Source organism: Eutrema salsugineum, unplaced genomic scaffold (assembly GCF_000478725.1).
Source record: "Eutrema salsugineum unplaced genomic scaffold, Eutsalg1_0 scaffold_8, whole genome shotgun sequence".
NCBI classification, from domain to species: domain Eukaryota; kingdom Viridiplantae; phylum Streptophyta; class Magnoliopsida; order Brassicales; family Brassicaceae; genus Eutrema; species Eutrema salsugineum.
The window spans coordinates 11,397,370-11,416,764 of NW_006256414.1; the positions used below are offsets into that span (position 1 = coordinate 11,397,370).

Consider the following 19,395-nt stretch of genomic DNA (forward strand, 5'->3'; position numbering starts at 1 on the left):
GCTTCAGAAGCATGATTCTAGCTGAAAATGTTCGGCTGCTGATAAGGGGAAGGGCGTAGCTATCCAAAAGGATTAGCCGACCAAGAAGAAGCGCAAGCAGGCTCCCGGTGACCCCGCTGCACGCAAACTGGTCGTCGACGACCCTGACGCCTCAGCAATGATGTTTGCGCGTGTTAACAATGCAAACACGCGTCTTCCTCCTCCTGAGAAGCTGAGGAGACCGAGGTCGTATGGCGCGATGGCGCAGCACGGTACCAAGGTATGTTCTGCTTACTCTCCTTGTTTTATCAAATTTTGACTAAGTGTTTAACGCGTATTATTCCTTGCAGTTTGTAGCGGCCATCAACGAGCTGATGGCTGAATACGAGGCGGACCTATCCAAGGTCAAAAGTCGCCTGGACGAGGTTCGGAACGAGACCGCGGCGGCGAAGGGGAAGCTTGATGAGGCGATGACCAGGGTGTCGAGGCTAGAAGAGGAAAAGATAGTTCTTCGCGCCGATGTTGACAAAGTTTCCGCCTCGGTCATTCGCCTCGAGGAAGCTAGGAGAGCCAAAAGCGCCGAGGTGGCGTTGCTCAAAAGGCGTATCGAGGCCAAGGATGCTTTGTTTAACGCCAAGGTCAAGCGCGCGAAGAAGGAAACGAGGCGAGAGCTGACGGCCAAGTTTCAGGAACGCCTTGCCAAGGTGGAGGAAGGTCTGGCCAAGCTCGAGAAGGCCAAAACCGATGAGAACGAGTTGGGGCAAATCAAGGGCAACCTTGCGATATCGCCGATCTGAGGAAACCAGACGGCCCAACGCTCGATGACGAGGAGGCGAAGCTAAAGTGCTTAGAGAGCGAGTGCGCCGACAACGAGGCGTATGAGTGCATTGCCTCCGAGATCCGAGATGAGCTGGTCTTTTCGCCCGTGTCGCCGGACTCTGTAGACACCAGCCTTGGTAATGAGCCGCTCGAAGAGACAGCGGCCAACTTGGGTGTCGTAGATCCGACCGGATCGAATGCGGGTACGCCAGCCCTCTCAAACCTCCTTGCCGAGCGTGAAACACAGTCCGCAGCTTGATCCTCTCCTCTTTCCCCTATCTTCTGTCTCATATGTTTTTGTACTTAAGATTTGGATGATTTTATCTGTTTCTCGAACTTCTTGTGTAACCGGTGCCTGGACGGCTTTATCCACCTGACTATTGATTTTGCTTATGGTTATATTTATCTTTTCCTTAGTCGTTTTTGGATTTGATTTGTTTATCCTTGACGATCTGTGAATTTTTTACGGAAACTGTTTGTTTGGAAAAAATTGTCGTTGATTGGCTTGTCGAGCTGTGTTGAGAATGATCTCGACTGCTTTCATGGCCGAAATGTTTACGTGAGATCGATAGAAGACCGGGCTAAGGGACAGGCTGCTAAGGATTCTGTTTAAGTCTAAATCCCAAGCTGGGAGTTGATTCGTGGAGTGTCTCCATTTTAGGTGACGTTGAGCCGTGTTTAGCAATAATGTCGAGGCAACTTTCATTGGCAATGCCGAGCCGTGTTTAACGACGAGGCGTTTTCATTAATGATGTCGAGCCGTGTATAACGACGAGGCGTTTTGTTCTTTATTGACCAAAGATGATTTCGGGACTTTCATTGAGATCTGAGAAAGAGTCTCCAACTAGCGCCGAAGTATTTTTCTAGTAAGTTATGTGTTTTCAAGTAAGTTATTATTCTCTTTGAGAGGTTAATTGTTCGTGAGGAAGAGTCGGGCGTTGCAGCTAAAGTGTTTAGCTTGAGCCTGTTTTTTTCCTGCCGAGGCGTTAGCTCAGGGTTTCTCATTGACGAGGCGAAAGTTCAAGAGGATATTGTGTTCTCTTTGGGATATGTCTGTAGACCGGCGTTCCCAAGAGGGTGAGTGTGTTTTGCCAAGTTTTAAGAGTTTACTTTGGTTTTAGAGAAAGCGATGTAGTCTCGACTTATAATCTCGTGTGCGATAGTGAACTATGGCGACCAATACGTTTTTGGCTTGAAATTTGTATAGCGCGCTTAATTTTTATCCATAGAGGATGTAACTTGCACCCTCGTCCTAGGAATGGTGGTAAAAGTCCGTTTAGAGAACTTTGTATTTGTTGTACCGTTGTGGCCAGCAACGAGACGAGGCGTTTGGAGATTTAATTTGTCAAAGTGAATATAAAGACGCGTAAAGGTCCGAGGCGATCAAGTGATGATAACTTGTCAAAGTGATGAATGAAATAAGTTGCTGATTTAAAAAGAATGAGAAACTAGCCGAAGCGACAATGAACGAATTAGAAGTCCGAGGTGAACATGGAATAAGTAGCTGATTTAAAACGAACAGAAAATTGGCCGAAGTGGCAATGTTCCTAGAGACGGTAGACGAGCTAAAATTATAGAGTCCAATGGAGGTATGTGTATACGTACCCACTCCCCCCCCCCTTTTTAGGAGGGGGGACAGCTGAACCCGTCCGAGGACGGGCTGCCTACGTACCCTTTGCAGGGATCAAGCCGTATCGTAGTTCATGTTGACCGTGTTGTAGCCTTAGTGATAATACTTCTTCAGGTGCATTGCATTTCATGATCTTGGAATTGCTTCATCAGCTACCGTCGCAAGTTCGTAGACTTCTGGGCGAACTACTTTTGTAATCTTGTAAGGACCTTCCCAATTTGCTCCGAGCTTTCCGGCATTCTTCTCGGCAGTGTTTTGGAAAACCTTTCGAAGGACAAGCTCTCGTTCTTTGAATCTTCGACTACGAACATTTTTGTTGTAGTATCTCGCTGTTGCTTGTTGGTAGTTCTGAATTCGGATTAGAGCCTGGTCGCGCATTTCGTTGACCAAATCGAGTTCCTCCAGCATCATTAAGTGATTCAAGCCCTCTTGTCCCGGCAGAAGTCTTCGTCGAATACCTAAGAAATCCACCTCGGGGGGAATCACAGAGCGAATGGAGTTTCTCCGGTGGCTCGGCGCGGAGTCGTCCGATGCGACCAAAGGACTCCTTCGAGCTCGTCTGCCCATCGTCTTTTTTTGGCGTCGAGCCTATTTTTCAGACCGTCTAGGATCGTCTTGTTGGCTGCTTCTGCTTATCCGTTCCCTTGAGGATCTTGGCGTAGATTTGCTCAAACGGATTTTCCATTTCTCGCAGAAAGCTTCAAAACGCGTTGAGATGAACTGGGATCCGTTATCGGTGACTATCTCGTAGGGGACCCTGTGTCTGCAGATGATATTTTTCCAGACGAAGTGTTCGACTTGAACATCTTTTATGCTCGCGTAGGAATCGGCCTCGACCCACTTAGAAAAATATTCTGTGAGGACGAGCAGAAAGCGCTTCTGCTTCGACCGATGTAGAGGTCCGACTATGTCCATCGACCATCTCATGAAAAGATAGGGTGATGAGATTGATGACAGCAGCTCGGTAGGTTGATGAATTGTTGGCGCGTGCCGCTGACACTTCTCGCACTTCGCCGTAAACTTCTCGCAGTCCTTGACCATTGTAGGCTAGAAGTAACCGTGCCGTTTTATCTTGATCGCGAGCGACCTTCCGCTAGAATGGTTTCCGCACGCGCCGCTGTGCACTTTGTGCATGATCTTTCTGGCCTCCGGTCCTTCGACGCATGTCATGAGTGGTCCTGAAAATCTCGGTGTCGGTCAATGTCTGGCTCACATAGAAAATGGGATTTTGTTCGATCGCTCTTCTCTTATAAGCACCCCACTCACAGCTGTAGCAGATACGGCGATGTAGAGGAAGAGAGGCTCTCTTTCAACTGGTTTCGCCAAGATCGGCGGGCTTGCCAGATAATTCTTCAATTCATGGAAAGCTGCTTCGCATCGCTCATCCCACTCGAATTTCTTATTTCCCCGTAGGGTGTCGTAGAAAGGCAGGCACTTGTTGGTGGAACGGGAAATGAACCTGTTTAGCGCAGCAACCCTTCCTGTGAGCCTTTGCACTTCTCGCTTCGTCCTTGGAGAGGGCATCTCGATCAATGCTTTGATCTGCTTGGGATTCGCTTCAATGCCTCGATGAGTTGCCAAATAGCCGAGAAACTCTTCCGAGGTGACCGCGAATCTGCACTTCGCCGGGTTTAGGTTCATGTTATGATTGTTCAACTGCTCAAACCATTCTCGTAGATGCGTGATATGGTCTTTCATCGACTAACATATCATCGATGTATACCTCCTTGGTTTTTCCGAGCTGAGCCCCAAACATTTTATTGACGAGCCGTTGATATGTTGCTCCTGCGTTCTTGAGCCCGAACGGCATGACTTTGTAGCAGTATATCCCGCGATCAGTTATGAATGCCGTTTTTTCCTGATCATCAGGATGCATCAGGATTTGGTTGTAGCCGGAGAACGCGTCCCTAAATGTTAACAGCCTATTTCCCGCAGTGGCTTCGACGAGCCGGTCGATGTGTGGCAGAGGGAAACTGTCTTTTGGGCACATCTTGTAGAGGTCAGTGAAATCTACACAGACCCGCCACTTGCCGTTCTTCTTCTTCAAAACCATTGGATTCGCAAGCCAGTCTGGATATTTGGCCTCGGCGATTGATCCTACTTTGAGCAATCTCTCCACTTTGTTGTTAACCGCTTTGGCTCGTTCGGGTCCGAGCTTCCTTCTTTTTTGCTTGATTGGTTTGAAAGTTGGGTCCACGTTCAGCTCATGATAGGTTACGTCGATGCTTATGCTCAGCATATCTTCTGCTGTCCAGGCGAAAGTGTTGATGTTCTCTTTGAGGAGGGAAAAAAGTTTGCTTCTCAGAGGCTCTTCTAGTTTTGCTCCGATTTTGATACATCGTTTTAGACGCACTTCGTCTATGCACACCGAGTCCACTGCGTCACATACCGGCTCGGACGCGTTTCGTTCGCAGGCTCTCGGTCAGTCTTCATCTTTTTGTGATCTATGTCTGCTCGTGCGTCGGTGACAGGGTTCCTCAGCTTATGCTCCGCAAGGCAGCACATTCGCGGCTCCTTCTGACTTCCCCAGATCGTTTTGATGCCTGCTGGAGTCGGGAATTTGAGGCAGAGGTGATAGGTGGAAGGGACCGCCCTCATCGCGTTGATCTATAGAGTTCCCATAATCACATTGTAGATCGCTGGGTGATCGGTGACACAGAATTCGACAATCCTAGTGACTCCGCCAGCTACCACAGGGAGCCTAATTGTTCCCATAGTCATCGTTGTTTCTCCTGAAAATCCGGTTAGAGGTTTGGGGATCGCCGTCACCTCGGAGAGATCGATTCCCATCCTTCTAAGCGTTTCCCTGAAAATGACGTCTACCGAGCTCCCAGTATCGATGAGCACCCTCGCTACATCGTGATCCCTGATCGTCAATTCGATCACCAATGGATCGTTGTGTGGTCTATCGATTCATGTCGTTTCCTCCTCGGCGAAGGACATCACTGTGTTCGGGAGGTCGGTCGGTTCTGTCCAATTTTCCTTCACTTCGGCTCGACGCTGATAAGCTTTGATGGAGGACACCGTGTCTTGGCAATATTGAGATCCACCCATGATCATGTTGATCCTTTGCCTCAGCTCGGGTTGCTCTTCGGGTTCGCCTCTCCTGTCGCGCTTGGAGTTATCACCTCGTCAGGGAGGATTTGCGGGTTCTGTCGCGCCACTCGGCTCGGCTCCTTCTTTTGGTTCATTAGGGACGAGGTCTTTGAGGTTAACCGCATTCTGGAGCTCTCCCGCCGCCATATTAGCTGCGAGTTTTGCTCCTAGAGTTCGGCATTGTGCCGTTGAATGCCCATAGGTCTGGTGATACTCGCAGAACGCCTTTTCGTCGTAGTTGGGGGCTTTCTTACCCAAGTGTTGGTTCTCCTCTTCCGCGTCCAGTGCCTACTTGGTAGTTGTGGGCACCTCCGCTTCTAGGTTCGTCCAAGCTCTGCTTTGTTGCGTTGTTTGATGGATTGCCTTTCTTCGAAGGGCGCGTCAAAATCGAGCTTCGGATTGCTGCTTTCGTTGCTTCGTACTGCTCGTCCAGATTCTTCATCTCTTCCTCGTTTACGACAAAGTCTGATGACCGATGCAAGGCATCTTGAATCGTTTGTGGTGTGTTGAGTGCCATTTCTCGTCGGAATTCGGATTTGTACCATAAAGACCGTTTCAGAGCTTCGAGTGCAGCCTTGTCGCTTATTCCTTCTATTTTGAATACGACCGCCTTGAACCTTGCCATGTAATCCCGAAGCGGTTCATTCGGTCCTTGGGATAGCGTCCACAGGTCGGCATCAGAAGTTCCTCTGTCCATAAACATCGAGTATTGTTTAACGAACAAGGCGGAGAGCTGTTGGAAACGGCCGATTGAATTGCGCTCCTGCCTTGAAAACCACTCGAGCGCGGCTCCCTTGAGATGTTCCACGAAGAGTAAACAATATCCAGCATCTACTTCCCACTCTGTCAGTTTGGCAGCGTCCTTTGTGAAAGCTCGTCCCATTGCTATTTGAAACGCTGTGATGTGCGCTTTCAGATCGGTAGTTCCTTCGTAAAACGGGATTCTCACCTTCCCGGGCTCGGGAATCCTAGCCTCCGTGATTCTCGCCGTGAATGGTGTTCTCTGGGTTTCTTCAAGCATCCGATCGATTTCGGGCGCAGCACTCGTCGCGTTGTGCACTTGAGACTTCATGGCGCGTATCTCGGCTCGCAACTCTTTGATTTCGAGGGTTTGCACGTGAGTCATTCCCTTTGAATGGGGGAGTCGCTCCCGCACTTCTCTCCTCAGCTCGTCTTCGCGCTCCGCCTGCTCAATCCATTGGAGGTTTTCTTCTTCTTCAGTCGGGTTGTCGCCGCGAGCCGGATCGGTGATTTTGTCAGTCCGGACGCCGTTTAGTGCCGAGGCAAGCTCTTCTTGGCTTATTCGCCGAGCCGAGCCGTTTTGTTGCGAGTTCGTGGTTCCATCGTTCTGCTGGGCGTCCACGTCAATCGCGTCATTCTCCTCTTCGCCGGCTCGTCGCCTTGAGTTCCGACAGAGTGGAGGCGGCTCGGTCATCTTGACTCGGGTTGCCGCGGGAGTCTGTTCGCCGGGGGGACGAAACATGGGTGGAGCCAAGGGGTTTCTTGCGCCGCTCCCCGAGGCCTCTGCAGGCGTTGAGAAGTCGAAGCGTCTCCGGATTCCATCCATCGGGTTGGGAATTCCGGCTCTCCAAGTTGGGTGTTGTCGCTCAGCCGCCATCGCGTCGAGCCTCTCCGTAATCGCCTCGTTTCTTTTGTCTTGCTCGTTGATTTTCTTCATCAATGCAGCCATCATGTTTCGCATCTCCTCTTGGGTTTCGGTCGTCGCCGTCGTTGTGCCTGATGCTGGAGCGTCCTTCTCCGCGCCGTTATCGTTGTTGTTGTTATCGTTGAGGGTGTTGCTCGCCATGTTCTTCGGATCTTAAAGTCTTGTCGTTTAGAGTAAGAAAGTTTCGACTCCCCACAGACGGCCAAATTGTATGAGCCAAAACTCGCACAACCAAAAATTTGTAAGGAAAAAACTAAGGGATCCAAAATTTCTAGGGTAATCGCAAGAACAGTAAAATCAAAAGAGGGTTTTCTTGCTGGAAAGTATTTAGGTTTTATTGCTCTCGAGTTGTCCAAAGTTACATAATGAATCGTGTAAATCTCCTATTTATACTAACTCCTTAAACCGCCTAGCCGAGAATCTCGGGAGAGATTTTAGGAATATTTCCTTATCACTTCGTGCGGCCACCGCCTCAAGGCATCGCCTAGGGTTTTTATGGGCTTTCGTCCTTCAAGGCTTCGAATCGGCCCACTTTCCCTTGTGCAGAGCTCGGCCCATCTTCTCTTATACACGGCGCGGCCCATTTGAATATTCTTCATGCGGCTCGGTCCAAACTTACTTCCTCCTCACGGTTCGGCTCACTTTTTGTTGTCTGCGGCTCAGCCCACTTACTCTTCCTTTCACGGCTCGGCCCAAGCTACACCCGGAGTCATGGGGCGGCTCGGCCCAAACTCTCCTTTCTTTCATGGATTCGGCCTACTTTCGTACTTCTTTGCTATAGCTCGGCTCTCCCGAACACTTAGTCGTTATGAAGATGGTTTTGTCCGCTTGGGATGAGACCGACCCCAACAACAAGCTGTTGGATGGAATGTTCAAGTCTTCCGATTTGCAAAACTAGCTGGTTCGTTGTGACTCCTTGCTGTTATACAAATTGATTGTTAAAACCCATACCTTGATAGTTATATGGCTGTCGCAGCTGATAAGCTCCTGTCCCTCCAAAATTTCCACCTTGGAACTTGTTTTGGAAGGATCTCTGCTGTGGTGGGTAGTGCTGATATTGAGGGTTCTCCACATTTGGATTGCGGTAAGAGATTTTTGTAGTTTGCATTCCGGAAGTTATTGTTGAAACGATTTGGGTATGGTGCATGTGCTACTACATAGTTTACTTCTTCTTCTTGAAAGGTTGGGTTAATGTGATCGATATCACAAGGTCCTTCGTCTTCTGCGCCATTGTTGGTTTCACAAGCATGGATTTGGCGATTGTTGCTTTTCAAAAGTTGGCTCATCATGTTCTTCAACTCGGTTATCTCTTTCTTATCTGTTCCGGTTTGCTTTGTCGAGCGGTCGTACTCTGGACAATCATTGCTATTGGCTTGAGCCAAATTTTTGATGAGGGCTCTTCCTTGTGCTATCGTTTTTTGTCCAAAATCTCTGTTGCTAGCTGTATCAAGCGACAGTTTGTATTTTGGTTGCAAGCCTCTGTAAAATGTGCTCATCAGACTTGATCCCGGAAATCCATGGTGAGGGCAGTCACGTTCATACTCCTTAAAATGCTCCCAGGCGTCATAGAAAGGTTCAGTCGGTCCTTCTGAAAACTTGAGATCTTGGTTCTCAGCAAGTTTGACCGTGACTTAGTATAGAAGTGGTTCAGGAAGGCAGTTTTACATTCTTCCCAATTAGTGATCGATCCTGCAGGCAAAGATTTCAACCAATGGTGAGCTTTATCTGCTAATGAAAAAGGGAACAACTTACACTTTAAATAGTCTGCGGGAACTTGGTTTATCCTCATAATCCGGCAAGATACATGATACTCCCAGATGCGGCGGGGTCGAAAATGTGACGGTTGCACCCCTAGATAGAAGCTTTATAAAAGGACCAGATCTCGATCAGACCTGTAAGGAAAAGACAAGGAGCGAACGATCCAATCCGGGTAACACCGAACTCCACAAAGCAAGAACAGCAAAAGATCGAACCAGAAAGAATTCAAAGCGATCTCCATAGAAGCAGAAAATTGCAAGGCTGTACAAAACTTAGAATCGGCAAAAAACAGCACTAAAAATCGATCTAGGACAAGAAACGAAAAAACTCGAGGTGTTTGCAGATGAACCACACCATTGAACCAAAGGATCCGGCATCTCTAGCATCGCAACATCCTAAAACCGACCAGAACTGAAAACTAAAACGCCCAAGGACCAAAATCAACATCATCGAACCAAGAGGATCGAAAACAAAAGAAGATCTATAAATAGATCTAGATCTGAAAACGAAAAAACCATCTTAAAACTGGATGAAATCATAGACAAACACTAGGGCAGAGCCAAAAGCGATCTAAACAAAGATAAAGCAAAGAGAACCCGACCCCGGTGCTGAAAAAGCCACCGGAATCGGTAACCAAGGGAGACGGCGGCTAGGTTTAGTTTAGGAGAGAAGGGAGAGCAGTTAAAATATAAGAGAGAAAGAAAAAGACACTTTTGATCTTCTGATTATTAATTCTAATGCTATTAATTTAATTTTTTGTTTAACTATTAATAATATAGAATAAATTCACTCATATTATATAAGATTCGGAGAGAACCCACGCATATGTGCGGTCTTGTTTTGAATTTATATTTTAAATAATACATTTTTAGAATTTGTTTTGAATTTTATTTTTACCATCAATGTTTTTTCGTTTAAAATATTTATATTTTCTTCGATTTCTTCTAGATAATACATTATTTGTAATCTCTTCTACACCGATTGTGACAAATAATCTGATTTTTCTTCTATGGTAATGAGGGACTAAAGATCTACTATTTTAATTTATGTATGAAAACGTAATAACTCAAAGAAAATTTTACCATTTTGAGTTTTTTGGTTATATATATTTTATTGATTCCATTTTAAAAAAAATTATAAAAAAAAACTTTTTATGGCAATTTGATGTATCCACTCTTCTTTTTACTATTACTTTTTAATAACTTTTATCTTTTTAATCGTTTATTGAATATTTAGTCTTATAATTTTATTAGTTAGAGTTTTATATAAAATAATCTAAAATTTTTAACTTATTCAGTCTCATAATTTTTTTTCACTTACATTAAAATTTAATTATATTATTAGTTTAAAAATATAGTTTAAGTCACTTAAAAAAGAAAATACAATAGTGTATTTAAAATTTTTGTATTATATAATATTTATAAGTTTTGATATATTTGAAATAAATTTGAATTTTATTTATTTAAACAAATTTGTTTATATACCTATTAATATTTATTAATGTGTTTTAATATTTTTTAAATATGATTGATTGTTTATTTCATTAAGATTTTAAATGGACAGATAGCGTTTTCTCAAAACTGATGTGGCAAGCAGCTGGAGAAAGTTGGCCAAGTTTTATATCTATTATAGTATTTGTGAAGTGAATTGTGATGTGGTTCAATGCACAGCTTTTGATGTCGTTTTGATTAATGAAATCTTTATGTTCTGATTGGTCAGCTGATGTTATATTTTGATTGGTTGATGTTAATTAATTATTATTATTTTTTCTGTCGTTTTGGTGGAATGTGTTAAATTACATTTATGTCATTAATGAAAATACTCTATTCTGATTGTCAGTTGATTATTCTGCAATTAAAAACAAAATCTGATTAAAAAGGAAATATTCCATAACTAATACACAACAAAACATGGAGTAGAGCCCATGATAGAAAATAAATGGCATAATATAATTTTTGTCGACAATAAAATATCTATCTAACTGCTGCTTGGTTAACATAAAAATAACACAAACTACAATGGTTAGTGACCCAAATTCTTATCTCATTGGTAGCAAGTTCGAATCTTAGACTAATTTAATGGTGTTTATTTTTTCTAAATTTATCTTTTTCTAATCATTTTTTTAACCAATCGTGGACCAGATCTAGAGAAAAGTGAGTCCAAGCTCATGTTTGTGATAATTATAAAAAAATAGTTGATCACATCAATAATAAACAAATAATTAAAGAAACACATAAACCCTAAATCGTTTTCTATATAAATATATATTTTCAGCCTCTGCTCATATTCATATGCTATTTTTTTATACGTTTTGTTCTAGGGTTTTGGCGATTGGTTACTCTATGTGGTTTTTTTTAGTTTTTCTTTTTTTGTGCGATTTCTGATATGTTCCTTTGCGTACAGACTAATCTAACTATATGTTCTTCTAGATAAGGTATTTTGAATCCATCGAAAAGTATGATCACAATTTTGGGCTTCGCAGTATATTGTTAGGTAAGTTTTCGTTTGGCTTGGTGTTATTTGAATATTTAATCGGTGTTTTTTTACTGTTGTTGTGTTCTTATTATGTTGTCTATTTGATTATTCGATATGTTTTTTAAGTTGTTCAGTTCTATTATTTATGTTCTATAAATCATTATAGATAAATAATTCATCACCGTCATCTAATTGTTTGTTATAATTTTCAAAAGCATGTTATATCCTCAAAGAAAAAGAGGAAGACGGTGAAGAGAACTCGAAGAAGAGAAGGTAATTCCTTTATAATACAATCGTTTGATCTACTTCTATGTTCTTTTTGTTGGAGTTTGTTTGTACATCAGATGAAGGTAATATTTTCATAGGAAAGAATTTGAGGAAGACAGAGTTGCGTAATATGCATCATCTCAATTCAAAACAAATGGGTATCTCTTTTTTCATTATCATATTTTTATATATTCTGTGTTTTGTTATGCCTAGGAAAGATTCGGAGGAAGACGGAGTTGCGTAATCTGCACCATCTCAATTCAAAACATATGGGTATCTCTTTTTTTTCATTATCATATTTTCATATATTTTGTGTTTTGTTATGCCTTTTTGGATGATAATTTATGTATATAATCTTTTCAAATAGAAGCTGATCTATTTCAGGTACTAGGAGAGTTTGAAATCGATTTTGATTGAGATCAAGATGGTTAGATACATGCTTTAGATTTTTGTGTTCAGTTTGATATCTCCTATTGTAATATGGATTTTATTATATTGACACATATACATGAAATAGAAAATGGTCGGTGGCAAAACAACATGACAGATATCGGATATGGCAACAACTATAATCAAGATAGCAGAGGTCGATTCTTTATTTTAATTGTGCTGATTTAAATTTATGTCTTCTAACCAAAAAACGTTGGATCATAAGTTCTGAAGTGGTTTATTTTGATGATTGGCTATTCTTTTTGGCCAGAAGTAAAAACAAAAACAAGCCAGAAAAACGAAGAGATGGTTTTCGAGATGAAGTTCCACAACGAAGGGCATCAATGTAGTATGTGTACATTCAATTTTAGCTTTAGCTAAATAAATCATAAGCATCATGTTATTATTTCCCTTTTTATTTCAAGAACAAGAAGAATACGTAGTACGAGCGTGTCAGATCTTTAGGTTCATTGTAGTTGTCTATATTTTTTAAAAACTTTTTAAAGTATAAGGCAAAGAATAGCAATTAAAGAAGACAAGAAAGGAGAAGGACACAACTATTAAGATGAAGGTAATTCTTAAGTCATCTAAGTGTTTTTTTAATTTGTTTATTGTCCTCTGAGTAGTGTTTGTTATTGTTATCTGAATTTTTGTTTAGCTTTCCAATTTTATGGTCTAAACTACACAACCAAAGAATGAGAATGAGAATAAGAACAAGAAGATGGTAAGGAGGAGTATTGTTGTGATCTTGATGATTATATACGAAAGAGAGGTTATGATCTATGTACCAGATTTGCTTTGTTCTTGATTTTCGCACACTTTGATTTGGTATATTTTTGTTATCTATATATTGTTTAGGTTTTTATGTTATCTTTTGAGCTCTGAGAAATTCTAATAATTATATTAAAAAGGAGAGTCCTTTTTAAGAGTCCTTTTTTTTTTGTCGGAATAACACAACTAATGCATACACTATCTGGCTTTGGTTTGGTTTAAGTTACTGGGATTTCTTTCATAAGGTTATTGTTAGACTGCTTAGCTGCAGATAACAAAGAGAAAACTTTGGTTACAAGGAACTACCGATAATGACAAAAAGATACACTCGAAGTAAACTCAAGTTTTGGTCTTTTTGAGTTCGTTGATCTGGTTGAACATAACCTGTAGACAATGACTGTGTACTTACCCTTATGATAGCTTATACAACACAAGAAGATTGAAGATGCTGTAAGATATCAATTTATTAGGGGTTTTAATACTAATTTCATTGTTGTTTTCATAGACAGGGGGACATGGGGGGGGGGGGGGGTCCATGCTTTTAAATTCATTGATTACGTTTGAATTTCATTTTTCATAAGTTAAAGAAAAAAAACAGGAGACAACAAAGGCGAGTGAGGACGATGAAGGAAAATATGAGGGCTTTACTAGATAAGCCAAGAATCAGGGGAAATATTATAGGAGATGCTGATGTATACATGAATATGGAAATAACGTCTGCGTTTAAAAACATTTTGTAATTTGTTATAGTATTTGTGTAAGAAAATAATATAAACAAAAGGAAAACAAAAGAAAATAAGGATATCACAAAAAACAAAAAGAAATAAGGATAAGAAGATGAGAAAGTTGGAAGAAGTGTAAGAAGACAATGTAAACATTCGGTAAAATAAATAAAATAGTTTTTATAATCTTATAAAATTTTAAGTTTACCGTTCTAACTTCTTTTGTAATGATTATGTACAAAATAATTATTTGAAAATTCAATAGATAATTAAAATTTCGTATTTCTCACATAAAAAAATTCACATTAATAATTTTTCAAAAATTATTAATATATTCACATTTGTGAATAGACACGGTCTTCGAACTTTGATGATATTACTTGGGTATGAGTATCTTTGTTTATACATACATGATATTTATTGAAGACTGCATTTGATGATCTTAGTTGAGGAATGGTGCTAAAAGTATGAACTAAATATCAGTTTCCCTCGGAAAACTAGCTATCGTACTGATCCACTAAACTACTAAGAATCGTAGCAACAATTATGTCGCCCTTTAACCAAAATATATGATCAAGTTAGATAGTGAATTTAAAAATAAATTATAGTTTTCTTTTTTTATACTTACATGTTCATCAGCCAAAATAAACTTTCTTGGAGAGACACTAGAACCAATGTCTTCAAGGATATCTTTAATAACTTGAATGCATATGCACGATCTTTCGAATGTCAAATCCAGTCGGAAATTCGTTCACATGCGACATTTTTCTGTTGATCGGATACGAAAAGACGGTTGTATATTGTGAAATTCTGAGTTCTAAATTTTCTCTATTTAGTGTAAAATTGTATCATTTCACTATTTTATAGATGATAACTTACAAATATATCACTGAGACTCCAATTAATTCTACTTTTAAGAGTACCAATTGTTGTATGAGAATTATTAAGATTTAGATTAGCTTTTTAATGGTCATAAAATATTAAATGTATATAGATATACCAAATTCTTATGTGTGTTTAACGATCAAAATTTATACATAAACGGATCTATATCATATTATAAAGAAGTTTCTTTATGGCAATATTATGCATTTTCATGTTATAATATTGCAATATTATGGCAATATTATATCATATTCTATAGATTCTTTTATTACTTGATTTTGATTTTCTTAAAAAAGTTTTTGATCAACACTTTTTGTTGGTATTCATTGATTCCAATAAATTGGGTTTATTATTTAATGATGTAGTTCTAATATTATTCTTATTTTAAATCCATTAATTATTTATTTTGTGTATCAACGTATTACCATATTCTAATATTTCAAGTCCAAGGTGTGTGGAGATGTTGCAGAGAAGTGACCAACAATTGAAGATATATTCTCTAATCTTATCTACAAATTAAATTTTTAAAAATTCAATAGATTAATATGGATTCAAAATGTTTATTATTTTTTAAAAATGTGATATATGTAGTTGAAAAAACACTTATATTTATATCAACCAATAAACCTGTGATCATCTGTGTGTTGAAGTTTGTGAAGGTCATCCAAATACATGATGTTTGGATTATTACAACACCCTTCAAATGCAGTAAAGTTTTGTTGAACCCTCCATTCCCTGAAGTTCACCACCACAAAATGAATAATTGATTAAGCTAATTATCTATAAATTCAGTATGTTATTTTGTATAAAATTCTAAAGTATTTATGTCCGCGCACTGTATCTCAATATTTAGCCAGAGTGCTTCGAAATCAATAACATATTTGCCAAATGCCACACATTTGATATAAACAAATGGTCATTCAAAAAGTTTAACTAATATTCTCTGATACAAAAAATTAAGTTTGTGTATTTAAAAAAAAAATGAAAAATCTGACATGTTTGCTTACTCAAAACTTCTAAGAGTAAACTTGATGCATTTATGTGAATCAACATGGCATCTTCCATATTTCGTCCTGGCATGCTCGCTTAATTTAAGAACTTTGATAATTCTTCCGATCAAGTCAACTACAATATTAAAATTTATCACTATGGTTAGATCTAAATACTAAATAAGTCTAAAACAACACAATCGAATTGTATACGAAACATATCAATCCTTAAGCGTGTAGATGGAGTGTTGAATATTTCACTGAACGATATGAATAAATATAGATGATCTTTGAGAACTGATGATGTTTCTTGGATGCGAGTATGTTCGTTGAAACACAATTGATATTTGTTGAAGACCGCAACTGATGAACGTAGATCATGTATGACGCCAAAATTACGAATAAAATACAAATTCCTTTCAGAAATTCGGTCATTGTTGCTACAATTCTATCACCCTTTGACCAAAATATATAAAAAAGTTAGATAACCGTTTCATTAAAATATATGGTATTGCAATTATGTACTTACATGTTCATCTGCCAAGAGAAGCATTTTTTTATGCATTGAAACCAATGTATTCGATGATAATATTGATAACCTGAATGCATATACAAGAACTCTTCAAAGTTAAATCCAGTTCACAGATACGTTCGCATGGAGACATTTTTTTAGTTGATGAGAAACGAGAAGACGGTTGTATTGTGAAGTTTTGAGGCTAAAAATTATTTTCTCTGTTTAATAAAAAGTTTTATCGTTTTGTCATTTTATAGATGATAACGAACAAGTGTATCATTAAGGCACCAGTTAATTCCACCTTAAAAAATACCAATCATTGTACGATGACTATTAATAATTAGGTTTACTATTTAACAGTCATATATAATTAAATGTTCTTTATAAGGATGTATTTAATTAACACGTATCAAATATTTTTTTTTAAAATGACACATATCACTAAGCTTATAAATAGATTTGATTTATATTAGTCAAATATATATGATGCGTATCCGTCAAGTCTTACGAATTATATTATAAATTTCTTTCCAAATGGAAACTTATTATAGTTTCTTTCATTAAGGATTTAATATCGTTTGTTTTTCCTATTTTTATTTTAAATTTTGTGTTATTTTAAATGTGATGTGTCGTTTAAAAGCATATCAAAAACAAATTTATTTTAGTAAGTTATAGCGAAATTTGTAAAAGGTATAGTCTTTAACAATTTTAAATTCCATTCCAAGTATTACGATAAGGGTCTAAAAATTTAATAAAATAATTTTAACCAGTTAATATAATAGAAAATCTGAATCGGTTTGATATAAACGATTAATTATGTTGCACCCAAATTATATGCACCATATGGGCCCAATATTTTTGTGTTAAAACAACTTTCGGCACTTCATTTACTAACATATAAACCGCAATAACCAATAAAATCTCTACAATCTTCATCATAAGTTGCAACTTTTCAAATATTGAACATTTATAAATTATGAAAAGATGTAAAAGGCATCGATTCACCGAACCCTCTCCCTTAAGTATCTACAACCGTATAAGTTGACTTGATGTTATATATATCCTCATTTATATGCATGCAAATATTCTTCCTCTATAAAACTAACAACTAAGCAATCTTTATCTGCAACCCTTTCTTTTCCTTTTTAAAAACACTTTCTCAATGGCTGCGTATCACTTTGATGATGAGTTGCATGGATGGAGACGAGATTGGAAAATCCGTGTCAAAGTTTTGAAAAGATGGAACAAACCTGATCGACAAGGCTTACCAGGCATGAACTTCATTTTAGTCGACGAAAAATGTAAGTATTATCAAATATAAACGTATAAATCTGTTATTTATATTTATTTTTTGCTTGATCTCTCTTCAAATTTCACTGTTTATAGGGTTGCAGAATCAATGCTTCATGTGGTGACATATCCCTCCCATATTTTAGTCACGTTGAGCCTGAAGGACAGTGGCTTGAATTGTCTAGATTCGGCTTGCACTACAAGAAAACATGTGAATTTCCGACCAAGCTTTTCGTCGGAAAGTCATCGGAAACACGTATTTGCTTAGACTTTCCGACAAAAAAAAATTGGTCGGAATATGCGCCTCGGAAATAAAATTTTGTCGAAATTTTGTCGGAAAATATCCGAGAAAGTCGGTTATCGGTAAGTCGTCGGAAACGGTGGTTGGAAATTTCTCGGAAAATTTTCGATGAATTTCCAAGAAAATAATATATTAATAATATTTTGTCGGAAATTCCTCAGAAATATTCCGAGAACTTTCCTACAAAATAAATTGGAAAGTCACCGGAATTTTTCCGACAAATTTATGACAAAATATTATTAAAATATTATATTCCGAGAAATTTCCGAGGAAAAATAAAAAAAATACTAAAAAAAAATTATTTCTTAAGAATTTTCAATTAACTACCATTAAAAGATTTATCACTAAACTTACGTTTTTAATTCTATAACAATTTAGGATTTCAAAACAATTTTGAGTTAACAACTATTCTAATATAAATTTTTTATTCTAATGTTAAAAAGTAAAAAAACAACAACTAAACAAAAGCACATCTGATAATTTATAATCTAACAATTACAACAAATTCACTCTTTCCTAAAAAACTAATTTGTTAAAGAATTTGAGAGGATCAGAAGAGAGAGTTGTGAGATTGTTATGGAAAAACTTGTGAGAGTGGAGGAAGGAAAGTTCCACAGTTTTATAGGCAAAAATTCGATTTTCTAGAAGTTTCCGACGATGTTGTCGGAATTTTCTCGGAAACCGTAAGTGATCTGACTTAATATGTTATCAAATTTTTGTCGGAAGCATTTAGCAGTTTCCGAGAAATTTCCTACAAAATTCAGAAAATTGTCGGAATTTCGTCGGAACAGGTGATCGTCTATTTCCGAGAAAATTCTGAGAACTTTGTTAAGATCGTCGGAATCTTGTCGGATACATTAATTTTAATAATATTTTGTTGGAAAATCGTCAGAACTATCCCGAGAACTTTCTGATAAACTCAACCGGAAAGGTCACCAGAATTTTTTCGACAAATTTTCGACAAAAATAAATAAATATATAATTATCTGTTTCCTACAAAATTCCGACGATCTTAACAAATTAATTTTCTATATTACCTATTTTTTCAAATAATAAAATTTTGGAAGATTTTCGTGAAAGTATTTTCGTCGCTAAAATATACGATAGTTTTCCTACAAGTTTTGCGACAAATATCTGAGAAACCTTTCCATCGGAAAATGTCGACTATATTCTGTGAGAATTCCGGCAAATTTCCGAGAAAATGTTTTGTCGAAAAAATCCAAGGAGATTCTGAGGAGTTTTCTTACAAATTTCCGAGAAAATTTTTTTCGTCAAAAATTTCCGAGGAAATTCTGAGAATTTTCTACGATTGTCGGAAATTTCTTGGAAATTCGTCGGAAAAATTCCGACTATATTTTTTGTCGGAAATTTTTGTCGGAAATACACATGTTTTCTTGTAGTGTTGATACCATCGGAGTGGAAGAACGAGGGAAAGACCACAAGACACTATTATCAGATCATTCGCACTACCGAGACAAAAGTATCATCTTTACGACCATTGACAGTGGATCCCTTCATGAAATTTGTCCCTTTTAGTGAGATCTACAGAGTTCCTTATGCTCAGTTATACCATGCTGGTAAGATTATCTTTTAATATTCCTTTTAAAGTATTCGTTTTTATAATTGTATATATATATATATAAAACATTTATGTGAACTTCATTTATGATATTTATCTATATATAATAACTAAGAAATTTATCATGATTGATTTTTAGATCTAGTTGGTATGATGGAAGATGTTAGCGACATCGTAACCGAGGACAATCCTGTTGGAGATACTGTTCAGAAAATAACTTTCACC

At 38.4% G+C, this 19,395-nt stretch overlaps 1 non-coding gene across 1 annotated transcript; it reads left to right on the plus strand.

Annotated features, from left to right (window-relative positions):
- Positions 1-8,702: 8,702 nt before the first annotated feature.
- Positions 8,703-8,808, plus strand: LOC112082354. Its single transcript, XR_002897016.1, has one exon. It is a non-coding gene; the product is annotated as a small nucleolar RNA R71 (small nucleolar RNA).
- Positions 8,809-19,395: the final 10,587 nt, after the last annotated feature.